The sequence below is a fragment of the Protomyctophum parallelum genome, assembly GCF_964188405.1.
Source record: "Protomyctophum parallelum genome assembly, chromosome: 4".
Lineage (NCBI taxonomy): Eukaryota > Metazoa > Chordata > Actinopteri > Myctophiformes > Myctophidae > Protomyctophum > Protomyctophum parallelum.
Window position 1 is genome coordinate 45,648,376 of NC_139700.1, and position 23,539 is coordinate 45,671,914.

At 44.3% G+C, this 23,539-nt stretch overlaps 1 protein-coding gene across 1 annotated transcript in view; it reads right to left on the bottom strand.

Annotated features, from left to right (window-relative positions):
* LOC310857629 (pleckstrin homology domain-containing family A member 5-like) overlaps nucleotides 1–23,539 on the bottom strand; it is a 252,185-nt gene that overhangs the window by 1,945 nt on the left and 226,701 nt on the right. The gene's annotated exons all lie outside the window — the stretch shown is intronic.

Below are 23,539 nucleotides of genomic sequence, written 5' to 3' on the forward strand. Positions count from 1 at the left end.
TCTTCCAACGCTGCTTGGACAGCGAGAACATCACCTCACCTGTGATGTGGACAAGGCCCTCTGGCCACTGGCCAGACAGGCATGAAGAGTTTGAGCAGGCTGGTTTTTACCGAGTGGGTGTCCCCGGGGGTCCCCGGAACATCCAGCCCCACAGGAACGTGCCCAGGGGGGGGTGGGCCGGTTCCGAAACGGTTGGGAAATGACAGAGTTACCATGTGGGGGTCCCTGTTACTGTACTGTACTGTACTGTACTGTACTGTACTGTACTGTACTGTACTGTACTGTACTGTACTGATACACCTGAAATCATCATATATACAGTTAATATCTATGTGTGTGTTAGGCTGCACAACAGTGACACTTGGTTTTGAAAACCAACCAAATGCTCAGACACAGGTAGCCAGGCAGCCAGCCAGCCAGCCAGCCAGCCAGACAGGCAGCAATGGCACACACAAAGTTACTTACAGTAACTATTTTTTCCCCAAGTATGTTGACGCCAGGTGGCGTCATATCCCAAATCCGTATATATATAAGTAGCCTACCCCAACGTATACTCCGTCTAATGGTTTAGTCCTACGGAAGCTTTTAACATGGGTCCGGTTCCGGCACCAGCTCCCGCCCGCATCTCATTTTAAATAGAATGTCTAAACGCGTGAATCTTTTCACAATAATTTTTCACAATTCTCATGTGCGACCTGTGTGACTTTCTTATTTCTTTTCTGCTTTTTTCCTCTCTCCTGTTTGTTTCTGTTAGTTTTATTCCCCCCCCCCCCCCCCCCCCCCCCCACACACACACACACAATAAGCCATTGGCTTCAACCTAAACCCTTTTGGTCTTTTCATGACCAAAATAAAACTGAATTTATTTTCAGAAAGGAAGCCATTGAGGGTTAAAATGCGTCTTAATGCTTCCAACTCGAGTAGAATTATTAATGTTCTGTAGTGTCTGCATGACAAAGAAAATATATGATGTGGAGACACTAAAGACCATTATTATCATTATATTGAAGGTGGTAACAGTCCTGCATATTTAGAATGTGTGCAGGGTTGAGTATGTTGAATCTAGTTTGCATTAATGAGGATTTAGTTGACACAATGGAATAAAATGGCGATTGTATTCAGTGTGGGGCAGACGGCCTGTCACAGCCAGATTTGGGAGACCAGTAATAAATACTTAGGCATACACAACTGAACAAGACCAAATTGGATGAGAACTCTCTTCAGGTTAAACCTTGGTCACACAAGGCCCTGTAGCTTTCCCTCAGGACTGTTACCCGTGTTAAAGCCCACAACCAACTGACTATAGTCTGTCCCTGCAGCCTCCCTTAATGTAGGAGTGGATCCTACCACAGGACAGAATCAATTAACAACCTTCCTTCTCATAAACTACTTATACATACTTCCATAAATAATCAATTGTGTAAAAGTAACCTAAACAAAGTTGATGGCAAAGAGTCATCATGGAAAAGGAGTGTCAAGGGTTTAGCATTTTGTGAGTGAGGTTTTCAGTTTTATATTAAAAAGATGATAATCTTCACGGCATTGTCTTTTTTCAAAATATAGATTATATTGATAATTAATCAATCAAGGGTTGATATGATGATGAGCTGACTACGCATGCACGCACACACGCACGCACACATGCTGCAAGAACGGGTCATTAGTGCAAAATTTATGTAAATAGAGGCAGGCTACAATATTAAAATATTACATTTAGAAAATTATGTTTTGATTGTTGACAGGTGTAGTGGTGTACTTAGTGTTTACTGCAAGTTGAGTTTCCATGTCAGATTGAAGATATTGATAACGGCTTCCTGTCAGAAGGTATGTGAAAACTTTAAATGTGACCACACACACACACACACACACACACACACACACACACACACACACACACACACACACACACACACACACACACACACACACACACACACACACACAGATTAACAGATAAACATGTATAGAGGAAACTTGATGCGTCAACAGCATATTCTTACAGATATAAGGGACGACTCGTCTACTTGTGTGACAGTTAGTTCAGACTCCAATCAGTCTCAGCCAGCCCGTCCGTCCGTCAGCCAGCCAGCCAGCCAGCCAGCCCGTCCGTCCGTCCGTCCGTCCGTCCGTCCGTCCGTCCGTCCGTCCGTCAGTCCGTCCGTCCGTCCATCCGTCCGTCCGTCAGCCAGCCAGCCAGCCAGCCGGCCAGTCAGCCAGCCGGCCGGCCAGCCGGCCATTCGGCCAGCCAGACGATTTGTTTGTCAGCCAGCCAGTTTGTTCATCAGTCAGTCAGTCAGTCAGTCAGTCAGTTTATAGTCAGTCAGTCTCAGTCAGTTTATAGTCAGTCAGTCAGTCAATCAATCAGCCAGTTTGTTCATCAGTCAGTCAGTCAGTCAGTCAGTCAGTCAGTCAGTCAGTCAGTCAGTATATAGTCAGTCAGTCAGTCAGTATATAGTCAGTCAATCAATACGTTTATAGTCAGTCAGTCAGTTTATAGACGTCAGTCAGTCAGTCAATCAGCCAGTTTGTTCATCAGTCAGTCAGTCAGTCAGTCAGTCAGTCAGTCAGTCAGTCAATAAGTTTATAGTCAGTCAGTTTATAGTCAGTCAGTCAGTCAGTCAGTCAGTCAGTCAGTCAGTCAGTTTATAGTCAGTCAGTCAGTCAGCCAATCAGTCAGTTTATAGTCAGTCAGTCACTCAGTCAGTTTATAGTCAGTCAGTCAGTCAGCCAGCCAGCCATTCGGCCAGCCAGACGATTTGTTTGTCAGCCAGTCAGCCAGCCAGTTTGTTCATCAGTCAGTCAGTTCAGTCAGTCAGTCAGTTTATAGTCAGTCAGTCAGTCAGTCAGTTAATCAGTCAGTCAGTTTATAGTCAGTCAGTCAATCAGCCAGTTTATAGTCAGTCAGTCAGTTTATAGTCAGTCAGTTTATAGTCAGTCAGTCAGTCAGTTTATAGTCAGTCAGTCAGTTTATAGTCAGTCAGTCAATACGTTTATAGTCAGTCAATCAGTCAGTTTATAGTCAGTCAGTCAGTCAGTCAATCAGCCAGTTTGTTCATCAGTCAGTCAGTCAGTTTATAGTCAGTCAGTCAGTCAGTCAGTCAGTCAGTCTCAGTCAGTTTATAGTCAGTCAGTCAGTTTATAGTCAGTCAGTCAGTCAATCAGCCAGTTTGTTCATCAGTCAGTCAGTCAGTATATAGTCAGTCAGTCAATACGTTTATAGTCAGTCAGTTTATAGTCAGTCAGTCAGTCAGTCAGTCAGTCAGTTTATAGTCAGTCAGTCAGTCAGTCAGTTTATAGTCAGTCAGTCAGCCAGCCAGTTTGTTCATCAGTCAGTCAGTCAGTCAGTCAGTTTATAGTCAGTCAGTCAGTCAGTCAGTTTGTTCATCAGTCAGTCAGTTTATAGTCAGTCAGTCAATCAACCAGTTTATAGTCAGTCAGTCAGTCAGTCAGTCAGTCAGTTTATAGTCAGTCACTCAGTCAGTTTATAGTCAGTCAGTCAGTCAGTCAGTTTATTGTCAGTCAGTCAGTCAGTCAGTCAGTCAATAAGTTCATAGTCAGTCAGTCAGTCAGTTTATAGTCAGTCAGTCAGTCAGTCAATCAGCCAGTTTGTTCATCAGTCAGTCAGTCAGTCAGTCAGTCAGTCAGTCAGTCAGTCAGTCAGTCAGTCAGTCAGTTAGTTTATAGTCAGTCAGTCAGTCAGTCAGTCAGTCAGTATATAGTCAGTCAGTCAATACGTTTATAGTCAGTCAGTTTATAGTCAGTCAGTCAGTTTATAGTCAGTCAGTCAGTCAGTCAGTCAGTCAGTCAGTCAGTTTATAGTCAGTCAGTTTATAGTCAGCCAGTCAGCCAGCCGGCCAGCCAGTTTGTTCATCAGTCAGTCAGTTCAGTCAGTCAGTCAGTCAGTCAGTTTATAGTCAGTCAGTCAGTCAGTTTGTTCATCAATCAGCCAGTTTATAGTCAGTCAGTCAATCAGCCAGTTTATAGTCAGTCAGTTTATAGTCAGTCAGTCAGTCAGTTTATAGTCAGTCAGTCAGCCGGCCAGTCAGCCAGCTGGCCAGCCGGCCATTCGGCCAGCCAGACGATTTGTTTGTCAGCCAGCCAGTTTGTTCATCAGTCAGTCAGTCAGTTTATAGTCAGTCAGTCTATAGTCAGTCAGTCAGTCAGTCAGTCAGTCAGTCAGTCAGTCAGTCAGTCAGTCAGTTTATAGTCAGTCAGTCAGTCAGTCAGTCAGTCAATCAGTCAGTCCAGACTCCTGTGAATCCGGTCGAGACTCCTGGGAATCCGGTCCAGACTCCTGTGAATCCGGTCCAGACTACTGTGAATCCGGTCCAGACTCCAATGGGACTGACAGGAATGGGTGGAATCCTGATGCTGTTCCTCTTGTTGTGGCGTGCAGGTAGGATTGTATTTTAATGATTGTTGGTTTTAAATGATTGATGATGCTCTTTTTATCACTCTGTGGTTTGTGTTTTTTGGTCAAAATTCTTTGACCATTTTGTTCCATTCTGACCTGAGCTGTCAGGTTGTCCACAACCTGCTCACAGACCAATAATGACCTGGCATTAGAAATGCACTATTATGCAATGTGGCCCTCTGGAGTGAGTGTGGAACTATAGTGGCCCTCTGGAGTGAGTGTGGAACTATAGTGGCCTTCTGGAGTGAGTGTGGAACTATAGTGGCCCTCTGGAGTGAGTGTGGAACTATAGTGGCCCTCTGGAGTGAGTGTGGAACTATAGTGGCCCTCTGGAGTGAGTGTGGAACTATAGTGGCCCTCTGGAGTGAGTGGAACTATAGTGACCCCCTGGAGTGAGTGTTAAAATATAGTGCTTTGGAGTGAGTGTGGAACTATAGTGGCCCTCTGGACTGAAAATATGTGACTAAATTTGACTGAGGGACTGCCATTGGATTTTCGTATATTTTTTGGTTGTTCAGTTTGACCCACCAGTTTTGGAGATATGGCTTATAGAGTAATGTCTTGCAGAAAACAGCAAGTTGAGAAAACACGTTTGAAAGGTTTAAAACCTAGCTACATGTTTAAGCATTTATTTCATATTTACATGTCAATTTCAGCTCTGACGCTTATTTCAGACATGCTCTAGTAGTATGTGAAGAGTCTGCCTGTGCTATTAACTCATTTTTGGAAAAATAAAATAAAAAGTGACCCTCTGGAGTGAGTGTTAAAATATAGTGGCCCTTTTGGAGTGAGTGTGGAAATAGCGTGTCACACCCCATCTCTCTCCCCATTTCCTGTCAACCTACTGTCCTGTAATTAAATGCATAAATAAGCCCCAAAAAACTAGTTTAGTGTTATATTGCTGCTGATGGAACTAGTGCAGGGCTGGGCAACCTCAGACACGGTGACACTGGCACAGGGAGGGGGATCACTGGCACACTGGCATACTGTATATGTGAAAAGAGAGGATTTTTTTATTTTAGAATTGAATATAAAACTAAAATGCAGTCAATTAAATGTAAGTTCATCACATCTGTATGTAGATTACATCCTGCACATAATTATAAATTCAATTGCTCTGAGTTTGATCAATACATCCTGATGTGGAAAGAAAGAAAGAAAGAAAGAAAGAAAAAGAAATAAATAAAGGTTATGTCCTTGTATCTGGACAATCAAAATCTGTTGGATATTTTCTATGTTGATGTGATTTCATAAACTTATCAAGGAAATAAAAACATGACGCTTCATGTCAAAAAGGTTGCCGACCCCGGGTTCCAGAGAGAGAGAGAGAGAGAGAGAGAGAGAGAGAAAGAGAAAGAGAAAGACAGACAGAGGCAGGCAATTTTATTTACAAAAAAAGATAATATTCACGGCATTCTTTTTTTTCTTCAAAACACATTGATTTTATTGGCAATTAATAAATAATAATACATATATATTTTAAAGAGGGGAGGGGCTGTTTTCAGTGTGTTGAATTAAATTCTTCCCAATAAAAGCCTAGGTGTGCATGCGTGCGCGCGTGCGTTCGTGCGTGTGTGTGTAGTCAGCTCATCACCATAGCAATCCTTCCTCTTCTTCTGTGGTTAACCGGCGGTCACTCGATCCTGTATAGGTTTACACTGCGTGACATTTGACCAATCAGACCCTTCCTCACCCAGGAGTCAGTCAATCTAAGCTAAAAATGGGCGTGGCCCAAAATGCATTGCAATCGTAATCGTTCAAGGTTATATATGAAGTGAGGGGCGCTAATATATTAAAGTCCAACTCATGTTGATTAGGTGATGTAATGGTGATGTAAAACAAACGGTGCCAGCACAAACATTAAACGCCATTAACAATACAGAGACAATATGACGTAATGAGGCACATTATGACGTACATTTTCCCTTCATTGTCGTTTGCGTTTACAAAACAAACTAAACGAACTAAAGACAAACATTAAACCTGTTTATAGGAGGGGCTAGCGCCCCTCAAAAATAGATTATTATATAAATCGTGGATCATGGTAAATTCAGTGGTTGAAAGATGAGTACCATTAACATCCTAATTCCTATATAAGGCAAAAATGTCTAATTTAAATTATACTTTAAGTAGCATGTGTTAAATGGGGGATATTCATGATTCTGAATCAGTTTTGCACATTCAGATTCTGAATTAGTTTTGCACAAAAACCTTTGTGATGACGGCTATAGCCGTTTTTAGGTCAAGGAGTGTTTTTATATGTAATGCTTGGAGTGGATTCAGAATCATGAATAACCCCTATAGTTTTACACGTCACATGCTACTTAAAGCATAATTTGAATTAGAATGTATTTATTTTTGGTACCCAACTTTCAACACCTGAATTGACCATTATCCACAAATTATATAATAATCCATTTTGAATATGTTATTTGGATGACCCTAAAGATCATAAAACACTATGAGTACTATGTGCAGCAGACAGCAGTATTGTGTGCTGATGTCAGTGCAAAGACATGAGACCTCCAGTAATGCTGGAACTATATGGAGCAGGTTTGGTGTGTGTGTGTGTGTGTGTGTGTGTGTGTGTGTGTGTGTGTGTGTGTGTGTGTGTGTGTGTGTGTGTGTGTGTGTGTGTGTGTGTGTGTGTGTGTGTGTGTGTGTGTGTGTGTGTGTGTGTGCGTGCGCTCACCACCATAGCAACCCTTCAAACTCTTCCTCTGTGGTTATTTGGCTAACCTGCCTGCATGCATTTTACCACACTGACACCGCCCTCCCCCCTTTCCATTTAGTGTGCAACTTCTTTTGACACACACTTTTTCACATTTTTTGTTGTTGAAAATGATTAGATGTGAGCTTAAACATGTATAATATATAATATAGTATAGTATGTATAGTTGTATAGTATGTATAGTTTACATATATAGTTTCATGATATAGATACTCCACTGTTACGTTCTTAGCTTATGCATGTTTCATGATAACTACTTTTTTATATATGTGATGTATGCCATGCTTTTTGTTATTGCTTAATGTAAATCGCTCTGGATTAAGAGCGTCTGCTAAATGCCTAAATTGTAAATTGTAATTGTAGCTTACTGTGGAGTGCATTTGGAACTATAGTGGCCCTCTGGAGTGCATGTGGAACTATAGTGGCCCTCTAGAGTGAGTGTGGAACTATAGTGGCCCTGGTGTGAGTGTGGAACTATAGTGGCCCTCTGGACTCGTCTGGAGTGAGTGTGGAACTATAGTCGCCCTCTTGAGTGCATGTGGAACTATAGTGGCCCTCTGGAGTGAGGGTGGAACTATGTGGAACTATAGTGGCCCTCTGAAGTGAGTGTGGACATGTATGTGGCCCTCTGGACTCGGAGTGAGTGTGGAAATATAGTGACCCTCTGGAGTGAGTGTGGACATATATAGTGGCCCTCTGGAGTGAGTGTGTAACTATAGTGGCCCTCTGGAGTGAGTGTGGAACTATAGTGGCCCTCTGGAGTGAGTGTGGAACTATATAGTGGCCCTCTGGAGTGAGTGTAGAAATATATAGTGACTCTCTGAAAGCTGTTTCTATGTCAGTCGTTCTTCGATTTTTCAAAAATAGCAGACCTACAAGCTCGTAGCGCGCCACTCGGTGGTGCGTTTTGAGCTTGCTATTTTTAAATAGCTAAAGCATGACATAATGCTAACACCAAAAGGGGTTCCCGCCCAAAATGGGTTGTGTTTGTGGGAGAGAGATTGCACTGACCCCCCTGGCAGACACACGCACATGCACACGCACGCACACACACACACACACACACACACACACACACACACACACACACACACACACACACACACACACACACACACACACACACACACACACACACACACACACACACTATTGACCTATGCCTTCATCTTGTGCAACGGCACAATTTCAATTGACTTAAAACTTTAATTAAACTTTAAGTAACAGCATTGTGTTGTTGCTACAAGCACAACTGCATTAGATAAATTGCACTTTTCTAAACTAATTGCGAACGCAGTGAGCCACTTACTATGACAGCAAGGGCTAAATGTCTGTGTGTGTGTGTGTGTCACGCTGTTACACCACCCGCCCGCCACCAGAGGGCGCAGCTGTAGCACACACACACACACACACACACACACACAGGGCGCAGCTGTAACACACACACACACACACACACACACACACACACACACACACACACACACAACCACACACACACGAGCTGCGTTCGCTTCACGCGTTTGCGCGTCTTACTTGTCTTATTGTATACATATATAGGCTATATATATATATATATATATATATATATATATATATATATATATATCCATATGTAACCAGGTAGACCTGTCACTATGGCAACATCAGCCAGGTGCTCCTTGTTTCAAATTAAGGGTGGGGTTTATTGGCAGACAGGTTTAACCCATTCTGAACGGGAACCCATTTGTGTTAGCATCATGTTATGCTTTAGCTATTGAAAAATAGCAGATCTACAAGCTCATAGCGCGCCACCGAGTGGCACGCTACGAGCTTGTAGGTCTGCTATTTTTTGAAAAATCGAAGAACGACTGACATTTTTAGAATCTGATCTCGGGTCAGAATGGGTTAATCAGACCAGTGTGTGTCCAGTGGAAACCTTGTATGAATCTGATCTCAGGTCAGAATGGAGATCCCCTAGCTTGCTGTAAGGTTGACGTATCTGAGGAGGACAAGAGTTTGAAGGCATGGCGTTTCCTAAATGTATCAGCATACTCCCTGCCTGGTGAATTAGTACAGTATAAATGTATCAGCATACTGGCTGCCTGGTGAATTAGTATGTATAAATGTATCTGCATACTGGCTGCCTGGTGAATTAGTATGTATAAATGTATCTGCATACTGGCTGCCTGGTGAATTAGTATGTATAAATGTATCTGCATACTGGCTGCCTGGTGAATTAGTATGTAGAAATGTATCAGCATACTGGCTGCCTGGTGAATTAGTATGTATACATGTATCAGCATACTGGCTGCCTGGTGAATTAGTATGTATAAATGTATCAGCATACTGGCTGCCTGGTGAATTAGTATGTATAAATGTATCAGCATACTGGCTGCCTGGTGAATTAGTATGTATAAATGTATCAGCATACTGGCTGCCTGGTGAATTAGTATGTATAAATGTATCAGCATACTGGCTGCCTGGTGAATTAGTATAGAAATGTATCAGCATACTGGCTGCCTGGTGAATTAGTATAGAAATGTATCAGCATACTGGCTGCCTGGTGAATTAGTATGTATAAATGTATCAGCATACTGGCTGCCTGGTGAATTAGTATGTATAAATGTATCAGCATACTGGCTGCCTGGTGAATTAGTACAGTATAAATGTATCAGCATACTGGCTGCCTGGTGAATTAGTATGTATAAATGTATCAGCATACTGGCTGCCTGGTGAATTAGTATGTATAAATGTATCAGCATACTGGCTGCCTGGTGAATTAGTATGTATAAATGTATCAGCATACTGGCTGCCTGGTGAATTAGTATGTATAAATGTATCAGCATACTGGCTGCCTGGTGAATTAGTATAGAAATGTATCAGCATACTGGCTGCCTGGTGAATTAGTATAGAAATGTATCAGCATACTGGCTGCCTGGTGAATTAGTATGTATAAATGTATCAGCATACTGGCTGCCTGGTGAATTAGTATAGAAATGTATCAGCATACTGGCTGCCTGGTGAATTAGTATGTATAAATGTATCAGCATACTGGCTGCCTGGTGAATTAGTATGTATAAATGTATCAGCATACTGGCTGCCTGGTGAATTAGTATGTATAAATGTATCAGCATACTGGCTGCCTGGTGAATTAGTATGTATAAATGTATCAGCATACTGGCTGCCTGGTGAATTAGTATGTATAAATGTATCAGCATACTGGCTGCCTGGTGAATTAGTATAGAAATGTATCAGCATACTGGCTGCCTGGTGAATTAGTATGTATAAATGTATCAGCATACTGGCTGCCTGGTGAATTAGTATGTATAAATGTATCAGCATACTGGCTGCCTGGTGAATTAGTATGTATAAATGTATCAGCATACTGGCTGCCTGGTGAATTAGTATGTATAAATGTATCTGCATACTGGCTGCCTGGTGAATTAGTATGTATAAATGTACCAGCATACTGGCTGCCTGGTGAATTAGTATGTCGAAATGTATCAGCATACTGGCTGCCTGGTGAATTAGTATAGAAATGTATCAGCATACTGGCTGCCTGGTGAATTAGTATGTATAAATGTATCAGCATACTGGCTGCCTGGTGAATTAGTATGTCGAAATGTATCAGCATACTGGCTGCCTGGTGAATTAGTAGGCTATAGAAATGCCCTTATTCCATGCTGCTGTGCTCCTCCTCCGGTACGCCAGCCAAGTGTATGGTACAGTATAGTTTGTCTTGGTGGTTTATATGATGTTGAATTTTAATATGAGTGTTTTATAAGAATAACTATGTGTACAAAACGAAAAGAGAATAAAATTCCTTGTTTGAAATCCCAATATGTCTTATTTCCATGCTCAACCTTGGTCACACAAACCTGTGCTTTCTATTGTTAAAGAGGACCTTCCCTCTAGGAAAAGGTGGTGTAGTTTAGTAGGCATTAAGTATATTTTATTATTATTCCCTCAAAAGTCCCCCCTGCTACACATAGTTTTGGAGCCAGAAGGGAGAAGAGTTTGGGACGTGTGGAGCGTTGTCCCGGCGTTTTTAGTGAAGGTAGGTCTACCTCCAGCTTCCCTGCGTTGGCTGATCGGAGAGCCCGGGAGGGTTTGTATAGGGTTCGATCATACTTAGATATGGTTGCTTTGAATGCCAGCATCAGAGTTTTGTATTCTGTGCGGGCAGCGACCGGGAGCCAATTGGAGGGATTGGAGAAGGGGGGAGACGTGTGAGAACTTTGGCTGGTTGAAGACCAAGCGAGCTGCGGCATTTTAGATCAGTGTGAGAGGCTTAAGTGCACATGCCAGTAGGCCAGTAAGGAGGGAGTTACAATAGTCACGTTTTGACAAGACTGTTGTCTGGATTAGGAGCTGGGCTGACTCCTGGGTGAGGAACGGTCTAATTCGTCGTATGTTATAGATTGTAAACCTACAGGATCGAGTGACTGTTGTGATGTGTGTTTTGAACGAGAGCTGACTCTCCAGGACAATACCAAGGTTCCTGGCTGTCGGGACAGACGTTACCAGGGCGTTGTCTACGGAGATAGTTAGCTCCCGCATAGGGCAGGATTTAGCTGGGAAGAAGAGAGGCTCAGTCTTGTCTGGGTTCAGCTTGAGGTGGTTGGAAGACATCCACTGTGAGATGTCAGCCAGGCATGCAGTGATGCGCTCTTCCACCTGGGTGGCAGAGTGGGGGGGAAGGATAGAAACAGTTGTGTGTGACTCATCGGCATAGCAGTGATAGGATATATTGTGAGCAGAGAAAGCCAAGGGATTTAGTGCACAGTGAGAAAAGGAGGGGACCAAGTACAGATCCCTGTGGGACCCCAGTTTGGAGGGTACAGGGGGATGATGGCAAACCTTTCCAAGAAACCTGGTAGGTCCGGTCAGAGAGGTAGGAGGAGAACCACTTCAGCACCGTCCCGCCGACGGTGCCCATAGTTCAATCATTTATACTAAGTGTGATAAGCATCATGCCAGTATTATAATGTAACACTTTACTTATTATTTAATGTACTTTGTGGCGCTCCGTGCCTGTAACCCTCTCCTACGCACATGCACATGCACGCACGTCAGACAGTCATGTTCAGAGCGCTGTGTAAATCCCTTACTGATAGATGGAGGGGGGAAAGGAGTTGCCCATCTCGGATGAGCAAATTTGGAGAGCGCAACAGGAGGATGCAGACTGCCAGCGGCTGTATCAGGCTGTGATGGATGAAGGAGAAATCACTTTATCAGAGACCACAAAGTACACCATATTGGAAGACAAAGTGTACCGAGTGTTACAACTTCCACATAAAACCATTCATCAAGTCTTCATTCCTGAGAGTCTCCGCTCGCAGCTGTTTCAGCTGATCCACGAGGACCCACTGGCTGGACACCTGGGCAGGTACAAGACCTACAAGAGGTTGCTAGGCCTGGTCTACTGGCCACGAATGAGCCTGGATGTAAAAGCATATGTACAGAACTGTCAAGTGTGTCAACGCTACAAACCTGAGAGCCGCAAGGTCGCTGGGAAGCTACAGCAGACGGTCGTGAACCACCCCTGGGAGATGCTGGGTGTGGACTTGATGGGTCCCTTTCCTAGGAGTTCCAAAGGAAATGTCTACCTGTTGGTATTTGTTGATTACTACACCCGTTGGGTCGAATTATTTCCCCTTCGCAAAGCCACAGCAGAGACGGTATCCCGAACCCTCATTCAGGAAATCTTCACCAGATGGGGGGTCCCCAACTACATTTTGTCTGACCAGGGATGCCAGTTTGTCTCCTCCTTGTTCAAAGCCACCTGTGACAAATGGAGCCTGAAACATAAGAAAACCTCCGCCTACCACCCCCAAACCAACATGACGGAGAGAGTGAACCGGACCTTGAAACAAATGATCGCCTCCTATGTAGGGGAGAATCACAAGCTCTGGGACAAACACCTGCCCGAATTCCGGTTTGCTCTCAACTCGGCAGTCCACGAATGCACCAGAGTCACCCCAGCGGAACTGAACCTCGGGCGAACCCTCCGCGGGCCTGCCGATGTCCTGCTCCAACCCAGAGGGGCGACACCTGACTCTTCAGCCTACAAAACAATAACCAAACTTCAGGATCTCACCACATTTGCACAGGAAAACCTCACAAAAAGCAGAACCAGACAAAAAAGGAATTATGACAAAACTCACAGAGACCAGCAGTTTCAGGAAAGAGACCGGGTATGGCTTCGATCCCATCCACTATCCAAGGCAGAGAAAGCCTTTGCTGCCAAGCTGGCTCCCAAGTGGCTAGGGCCATACCGCGTTGTGGCTCAGGTGGGCCCGGTCAACTTTGACGTTGTCCTGGAGGACAGTGGGGAAAATAGGAAGGTGGTGCATGTGGCACGCTTGAAGCCCTGTTACCCCACTGCTCAGGAAGTGGATAAGCTGGAGAGAGAGAAGGTCATGGCCATATTCAATGAGGAGAGTGACGACGAGGACTTTTTGGGCTTCCCTACTTCGTCCACTAAACTTTCCTCTGCGCTAGTGTCCACTGCTCAGGAAGTGGATAAGCTGGAAAGAGAGAAGGTCATGGCCATATTCAACGAGGAGAGTGACGACGAGGACTTTTTGGGCTTCCCCACTAGCCCAACGGCCTCCTCCACAAAACTTGCCTCTGCGCTAGTTCCTACTGCCCAAGAGCGGGATATGTTGGAGAGAAGACGGCTCCGGGAGATCTTTGAAGAGGAAACGGACGAGGAATCGTTCCCTGGCTTCCCGTCTAGTCCACATGCCTCGGAGAAAGCCTTTTCACCAGCTGAATGTTCGGACAGGGAGGCAGAGGACGGCAGAGGAGGAAATCAAGCTCAACCCCTTTGCAGCTTTTCTCCAAGGGGGGGGGGGGGGAAGTGTGGCGCTCCGCGCCTGTAACCCTCTCCTACGCACATGCACGCACGTCACGCAGACTTTGACACTCCTACGTCACGTGCCTGCGGGGCTACGAGGATGCATGAATGGAACGGGAGCGAGTTTGAGGAAGTGACACTGACAGCTGTCATCTCGACAAACCGTTCATAGTTTGTAGCCAGCCGTGGGACTGCCCAACACCACGCCATCCTAACCGTGAGAGTAGTGGTTTCCCCGTCGGAGCGTGGCTGCTCGTCCGCCGCCCGGCTCTCGCTGGCGTCGCTGACAACACCGTGTCGGTGTGGAATAATGTGGATCACCCCGGATCGTAGATGCGGACACGCTAACCGCGTCATCTATCAGTAAGGGATTTGCACAGCGCTCTGAACATGACTGTCTGACATGCGGACTGACGTTGTTTTGTTTTGTTATTTTATTTGTTTGGGGGAACACTCAACTCACCAACTGTGGATACTGGTGCTGCGTGCCTGAACGTTATTTGTACATCATATTGTTTCTCACGTGACGTGACGTGGGAACGGAACATTGAACAGTTATTATTTGATTTGGTTTGGGGTCACTGTTGCTTGAATATACAATACACTGCTCACGTAAATTAAGTCCTCTGTGTGTGTGTGTGTGTTTCCTTTGTGATTCTGTATGGTATTGTTGTGTGTCTACTGTTTGTTCCAGGGGTTGATATATTTGTTTGTCTATCCCTTGTACGGTGGTTGGGGCTGTTATTATTTTACCTATTTTGTCAGACTGGGTCTCTGACTGGCACCCCGACGCGAGCTCGCCCCAACAAACCGCTACAACTTATGTGTGTTTAGGTCCTTCTACTCCAGCTGAGCCTGACCCAGATACACAACCTGCATCACATCCACTGGTGGATCCTCAGACTAGTGGTGAGAGAACATGTTTTATTAACACTAAGGGGGTGGGGGGAGAGAGAGAGAGGCTCTATTTAGAACAGTAACATATTTATATTAAATAGTCTAGTTTTGCAAGGTGTGTGTATTTTTTAAATGTAAACCAACTCAGATGTAATGGCTCTTTTTCTCCAGAGGTGGAGCCCTTCCTCATCGTAGCTGGCGGGAAGGAGCTGTTGAAGATCAGCTTGGACGGCTCCAGCTCCACAGTGCTCAAACAGGTGAAAACCATGTAGACGTCACATAACAACACATACTAATCAAGCAGGTGGAAACCATGTAGACGTCACATAACAACACATCCTAATCAAACAGGTGAAAACCATTTAGACGTCACATAACACATCCTAATCAAGCAGGTGAAAACCATTTAGACGTCACATAACACATCCTATACCAATAAGATGCCTGGGGCCCGAGAAGCATCCGCGTCGTTGACTGCTGGGCGAGCGCTGGTGCTTTGGCATGGGTGGGTATCAGCTATAGCTATAGGTTGTCTCCATATATCATCATGGGTTAGAAATGTCTGCATCGCGGTTAACTTCGGATCGGACACCAATTGGTTTTCGATGGTGACATAATGACGATATGTTTTAGTGTTGGGAGGATTAAAGGTAATGCTCCTGTGTATACACATATGTATGTAATCTGGCACCACTGCCATATCAGGCACAAGTAGTCATTACGTTACATGCATAAAGTAGGTAGGTAGCAAATAGTTAAACCTAATAATTCAACATTTCATTTGAGATTTGACAGTTTGTAGTGGTCGAAAGTACTTGCGCGCTCTGCTTGCGCACTAGTAGGCCATTTATGGCTCAAAATTGGCGGGACGGCTGGGACGGTGCGTACGGCGCAAAGTAACCACAGTATACCGCTAATCAACTTACAAATTACATTATACATATACAAAGTATAGGCCTATGTATAACTAGCTCTCAATGATGACGTAATAAAGATGTGGATTTAAGGACCCAATGCCAGAGTGTAATTGGTTTCCAGTGGTGACGTAATGACGATATGTTTTAGTGTTGGGAGGATTAAACGTAATGCTCCTATGTATACATGTATGTAATCTGGCACCACTGCCGTATCAGGCACAAGTAGTCATTACTGAGATTTGACAGTTTGTAGCGGTCAAAAGTACTTGCGCGCTCTGCTTGCGCACCAGTAGGCCATGTATGGCCTACTCGTGTGCAACAAGCAAGTATGCACTCGACAGAGTGCAGTTCTAGTCTAGTCTAGTTTCAGTCGTCATAGCTTTTTTAATTATTATATAATATATATATTTTTTTTCTTCTTATTGCTAGTGAATAAAGGTCATCAATCAACCTTTTTTGTCATAGTTTTAGTCGATGGAATCAACACTGACACACTTTTGACATGCTGGAATGTATTCCTGTCTGAGACTAACTGCTGTGGTGTGACAGGTTGACGCAGTGGCTCTGGATTTTGACTATCAGCAGCAGATGATCTACTGGATAGAATGGGATTTCCCCTCAGGCTTCAGCTCCAGGATCCTTCGCATGCACATCAGTGGCAGAGACGTCCAGGTCAGTGTGACAATGACAATGAGGATGAATGACCGGGAAGGGAAACCAAATTAACAATAACTTATATTTGTAAATACTTTGTGTATAAATATCAAACAAGAGAACAGGCTGCCCGGTGGCTCAGTCACTTTTTTTTCATGGGTCACGAGTAAATGTAACGTGTTACTTAGTAATATATTACTGTAATACTATTACTTTATAAAGTAATTGTCACGGTCCGTGACATGTGTTATGTTTTTCTAGTGTTCCTTGTTCCTAGTTTGTGTGTTTTAGTGTGTACTCTTATTTTGTAGTCTTGTTCCTGTGTTTCCTGTCTGCCTTGTTTGATTTCACCTGCCTTGTCTCACCTCCCTGTATTAGTGTAACCCTAGTCACCTGTGTTCTGTTTGGCTGTTAGCCTATCCTAGTGTTAATTGTCAGTTGTGTTCACCTGTGTCTTGTTTCCCCCTGCCTTTGTATATTCCCCATGTCTTTCAGTTCCTTTGTCAGATTGTTCTGTCACGTGTGCAGGGCAAGGAGGGTAGGACCCAAGAGCAGACAGCAAGGCAGAGGCAGAGGATCTCAAATATAACAGATTTATTCAACCACGAAGGAACAGAACACACCAAGACTTACAATAACAATCTGACAAAGGAACTGAAAGACAAGGGGAGTATATAAAGGCAGGGGAAAACAGGACACAGGTGAACACAACTGACAATTAACACTAGGATAGGCTAACAGCCAAACAGAACACAGGTGACTAGGGTTACACTAATACAGGGAGGTGAGACAAGGCAGGTGACATCAAACAAGGCAGACAGGAAACACAGGAACAAGACTACAAAATAAGAGTACACACTAAAACACACAAACTAGGAACAAGGAACACTAGAAAAACATAACACATGTCACGGACCGTGACAGTAATGAGTAGTGTAACTTATTACTCTGCTAAAACAGTAATATTATTATTAAATAATATTACTGATCCAAGTAGTGGTGTTACAATGAACGTGATCCATTGTTCCTGAGTGAGGTAAAATCACTCTCTCTTCACTGTCTGGGTTGTTGGTTAATGCACCACGGCAGCAAAGTTGTGATGTGTGTGCAGGTCTGTGGTCTGGTGCAGGTCTGTGTTCCTCATCCATGCGTGGCTCACAAACCAAGCCGTGCACACTTTCAACACTTGGAAGCATTGTAATTATTTTAACGTTGTGTCAGTCAAAGATACAAAGAGCATAGGATGAACACTTCCAACATCAGTCTGTGAAGTTGACTAACTGACTAAAAGCTGACTAAAGACACATTTTTATACTTTGCCTCACTGAAAATAGCGGATCTATAAGCTCACAGCGCAATCTACAAGCTCACAACACGTCGGAGACGTGACACATTGTGAGCTTGTAGATCTGTTGTATCTACCAAGCAGCAAAAGAAGGTTTGAGAGGGTTCAATGTGTTTAGTTCTGATGTTTGCTTTATTTTTGACTCCTGTAAGGATGTTTATTGTCCCAATATATGGAATATAAGTAATAAGTAATACATGTAATAGGCTATAATGTATTACTCTGGATACCAAAATATATAATAGTATTACTTTTCTAGACAATAATTCATATGAATTTTGAAAGAGTTAGAGAGAATAAAAATAAAGCATGTTGATTCTATTCAGAGTGCATGTATGGTTGATTGACAGGTCCTGCAGCATGTCACTCAGTGATCCAACCAGTCTGGCTGTTGATTGGGTGTCAGGAAACCTGTACTGGTGTAACGCTGCCAGTGACACCATAGAGGTGTCCAAACTAGACGGGTCGTACAGAACAGTCCTGGTCAACACCGGTCTGGACTGGCCGGTCTACATGGCTGTGGATGTACGCTACGGGTAAGAGTACTGCATCATGTTCTGTTCCTCTTGCACATCTAAAGCCCAGCACACACCGGGTGCGCAGCGACGCGGCACAGGCGTTGCCGGAAAATAGAACGGTGGCGTATCGGAGCGTCAGGTGAGGCGTGGACGAGCGTCGGACACCGCCGGTGTGGGATAGGTTCATTGAAAATAACGGAGCACGGCGTTCGCAGACGGTGTGTGTAGGGCTTTTAAGTTTAAAAAGCCACTGAACTGATTCATGTACAGTACGTTGTTTAAAAATGATTGTAGAATAATTTCTATCCTATCATGTCAGTTGTTACTCACTGAAAAGTGCACTAAAGTTGAGTGTGGAATACGTCCTTGTGATTGGCTGTGCTTTCTGGAGCTCCTATGAGGTCAACTCCTAACATTATGACACCTAAGTAGACTAAAACTAAAACTAAACCAACTAAAACTAGACTAGAACTAATCATACCTGGGAGTTTATGTCTCGCGTGAGTATGACTATCTATATAAAACTAACCTTGCTCCCTTAATGAAAAGAGTCAAAGAAGATTTTGACCGTTGGTCTTTGCTCAACTTATCCTTGGTTGCAAGAGTTAACACCGTTAAGATGAACATTCTCCCTCGATTCTTATACTTGTTCCAGTGTATTCCCCTCTTTCTCCCCCTGACCTTCTTTAGTAAATTAGATAGTATGATCTCTGAATTCATTTGGAACAAGAAGGTGCCGAGGTTGCGTAAGCAGTACCTACAAAGGCCCAAATCTCTTGGGGGAATGGCTCTGCCTAACTTTAGGTTTTACTACTGGGCTTCCAACATTAGGATCTTCCAATATTGGATCTTATATGAAATAGCGGAACCCCCTCCAACGTGGTTGGCCATGGAGGCAAACTTGGCTGGTCCAGTGTCACTGAAGGCTTTAACATACTCTCCCATTCTGTCCTCAACCGCTCTATACACTAAAAATATTATTGTTAAAAAAACTCAAAAAATATGGATCCAATTTAGACGGATGGAGAAGATCTTTGCATCCTTTCAGCAACTCTCAGACGAATATACACAACCACTCCGTAGTTTTGTTCAGAAAACATTTCCCACATTTCCAAATGTACCTAATGACTCTGTTATATAGACACTCTTCTGACTCTGTTGCCAACCTTGAAGGGTGCGATCTCATGCATTTATGATGAGATTTGCGCCCGGAGTTTTTGGATTCCTTAAAGGCTCGTTGGGAGGGGGATATAGGAGAGGAGATAACTGAGGAGGTTTGGGATACAATTCTACATCGGGTACATGGGTCCTTTATTTGTGCGAGGCATGCTCTTACTCAATGTAAATTACTACACTGTGTCTACTACACCATGGCCAGGTTGTCTAGAATTTATAATGATGTGTCTCCTGAGTGTGATAGATGTCGGCAAGCTCCCGCAGACCTCATCCATACGTTCTGGCTCTGCCCTTCTCTACACAAATATTGGACCGATATCTTTAATTCCTTATCAACGATAGTCGGGCAGAGAGTGGAGCCCACACCTTTGGGAGCTCTGTTTGGTGTTTTCCCCTCAGTACCGTCGCTCTCTAAACCAGAGATGTTTTGGCCTTTGTCACTTTGTTAGCGAGGAGACTAATCTTTCTTGATCAACTGGAAATTGCCCACTTCCCCTTTTCACACTCACTGGATTAACTGGAGAAGATTCTCCTTGAATGGTTCTTCCGATATATTGGGGTCCATTCTTTCAATTCATTCAGAATTTGAATCCGTCTCTGCTTGAGGATGGGTGAGGTCTGCTGGACTTTTGATTTAAAAGTAGCCTATACTGTGATTGGATTGCTGTGATGTAATGCGGATTATGGATCTATCAAGTACTTATAGGATGTTGTGTACTGTTGTTTTGTCTGTTTTTGTCTGCCTTTTATTTTTCAACTTTTACTGATCCTGTATTTAAGGTTTGTTTGTCTTGTTTTCTGTTGTCTTTTTTCTTTGGGGTGAAAATTCAATGTATTTACTCTTGTATGTTATACTTGTGGGGTTTATTAAGAGAAGCTGTTAATGCCACCATTTATAATTTTCAACTCCAGTATTTGAATAATGCTTCTGTGAAAGAAAACAATAAATATAATAATATATAATATATTAATATATTATTATATAATATATAATAAATATTATAAAAATAACTAATCATAAAAACGTCAATGCTTGTTGTAACATGACTAGTCTAACTGGTCAGGCAGAAGTGACAATGACATGGTGTCTCCCTGACAGATACTTTTATTGGTCAGACGATGGGAACAACAACATAGAGAGGATGGGGATGGACGGCACCGACAGGACGGTCATCTTGGATAAGATCTTGCATTCCAGAGGTCTGACGTTAGACTACATCAACGATCACATCTACTGGACCAACGAGAAGTTTGCCAACCTGGATGGAACCACCAGACAAACAGGTAACACGCACGCATGCACGCACGCACGCAGCCTCCTGTATCCAGCTTTGAGGGTTTGTGTAAACACAAACATTGTTCTGCTACCACCACCTATGACTAGTTTTGAGTGTTAGAGTAATACGCAAATTGTGAGCGCCCCTCACTTCACACAGGTGTGATTTGTTTTGCTAGACATGCTTCCATGTACTGTTACACTCAACCTCATTATTTGATCATTTTTCTCTTCAGCTCTCCAGGTTCATCCAACACTCATCCAACACTTCTCAGGTAAAGAATCAGAAACAAACAAACAAACACGTAAAAGGTTTTTCTTCTTAGCAAAACCGTTTTACTGCATATTGGGTACAGAGACCTGACCTACATGTCAGGTTGGTGGGAGAAACCAGTCGCTGTACGGGTATAGCGACTGACAGCCAGTGACACCCCGCCCAGGACATGGCAATGCCCCTGGTAGAATGGCATATGACAGGGGAGGAATGGAATCCCGCCAACTCTATGGCCTGGTTAACATAATCGGGGGGCAGAACCGTAGGCAAAAATGACACATTTGGCCAAAGTGTGACCCCAGTGCCGCTAGCCTTCCACCGAACGCATGCAGGGCTAATAGAAAGTGCGTGGAGCTCACTCACACGCTTAGCTGTCATAACTGCTAACAGAAAGGCAGTCTTTTTTTTTTTTTTTTATATTTTTTTGCGGCTTACGCCTTTTATTGGTATTTGAAGGGACAGACAGTAGGCTGACAGGAAACGGGAGTGAGATGGGGGAAGACATGCAGTAAAGGCCGTGTCGGGCTCGGGAGTCGAACCCGCGGCACACTGCGACTGGATTGCCAGTCGGGTGCCCAGACAGTTACGCCACTGCCTGGGCCCAGAAAGGCAGTCTTAATCGATAAAGAGCTCAAGGACGAGCCAGTCATAGGCTCAAAGGGCGCCCTGATCAATGCCTGCAGGACCAGAGGAAGGTCCCAATCTGCAGTACGCCTCACCCTAGGGAGGCGTAACCTCTTGGCACCGCGCAGAAACTGTGTCACCCAGTAATGCGCACCAACTGACCTGCCATCAATATGGCTATGATTGAAGGATATAGCGGCCGTGTGCACCTTCAAGGTGGAGGCTGCACGGCCGGCATCAAGTAGACACTGTAAATAATGTAGTACGTGTTGTATAGGGCAAGAGACTGGGTCCAGACCCCTGTCGCTGCACCATGATGAGAAAGCAGCCCAGCAATTCAAGTACACCAACCTTGTGGAAGGGGCCCTTGCATTCCACAGGGTCTCACATATTGTGGGGCCTAGCCCACTCAAGAGTGACTGATCCCTTTCAGTGGCCATACCCAAAGCTGAAGGAGGCTCGGCGATGGATGCCACACCTTCCCGTCCAGCTGGGACAGGAGGTCTATCCTCGCTGGAAGCTGCCATGGATCCCCGTCCAACAGACTGAAGAGCGTTGAATACCATATTCTCGAGGGCCACCTGAGATCTGACGATCTCAACCTGTGAAGCACAGGCAACAATAGGGGGATCGGGGGAAATGCATAAAGGAGCGCTCTCGGCCAAGCGCTGGTGAGAGCGTCCATCCCGAGTGGGGCACTGGTCTCTGCCAGGCTGAGTCATGCCTTCCGAGGCGAATAGATCTACGTAGGCTACCCCGTGTCGATCCCAAATCAACTGTACCACCTGGGGGTGCAATTGACATGAAACACCACTGAGGTGCTGTCCGTCCAAATGTGCATGTCCTTCCCCCTGAAAGAGGGCAAGAAGTGCTTCAGCGCCAAGGAAACAGTCCGGAGTTCTAGCACATTGATGTGGCGTCCTCTCCATCGGGAGCGCCATACCCCCTGGACTGACCTCCTCTGCCATACCGCGCCCCAACCTTGAGGCGAGGCATCTGTTGTCACCACCTCTCATCGCGCCGGGACCGAGCCGAGAGGGACTCCGCTCAGCAGGAATGCATTGTCCTCAGTCAGTACAGCCAAGTGGTAGCATTACTGAGTTCTCTCTCCAGCATACATGAAATCATTCCCTTCATCCCCCCGCACATCCTCATTTACAACAGCAAATAGACATTCAGTAACAGATGGTTTATTCATGTCCTTCTAAGGTTCGAGTTATGCAAAGGAGACAGACACGCTATTCTAATAGTCCTAAGATGAGAACAACACAAATAGTTACACGTTTGCTGACAGTGGTATATTTAAGCATGGAGGCATGAAGTGAATACATTATCTGTTCAAGTTTAAGCTCTTTACACTACAAATTACCCCCTACCTGGGGCAAATTGAGCCACATGACCACTTTTTTTTAAAAGGTCATATTTACATGTCCCTTTGTCATAGCTGCTTACTCATTATTTCAATTGATAGAGGACATCCTGAAATATGTGTAGATCATTAGATTTTACTGCCATCTCATTTTGCCTTCCAGGACATCTTCAAAGTGTTCACGTCACTGGACGCCGCAAGCGGCTCACCACATATCGTGAACGCATCCACTATCGCATAGTTGTGAGTGAGGCTTTGACTCTGTTTGAGGATCACATCTACTGGCTTAGGGACAACTCCATCTACAGAGCTGACAGGACTCAGGGAACCAACAAGATCACAGTCATCAGAAACCTGGACGACGCATTGGACATCCACATGTACCACCCTGATCGCCAAGCTGAGGGTCTGTACTGTACTACCTACTGTATACAACACTCTCATTACTACTCTTCATTATTGGATCATTGCATCTGTTATGAAAAGTCATTTCATCTGTC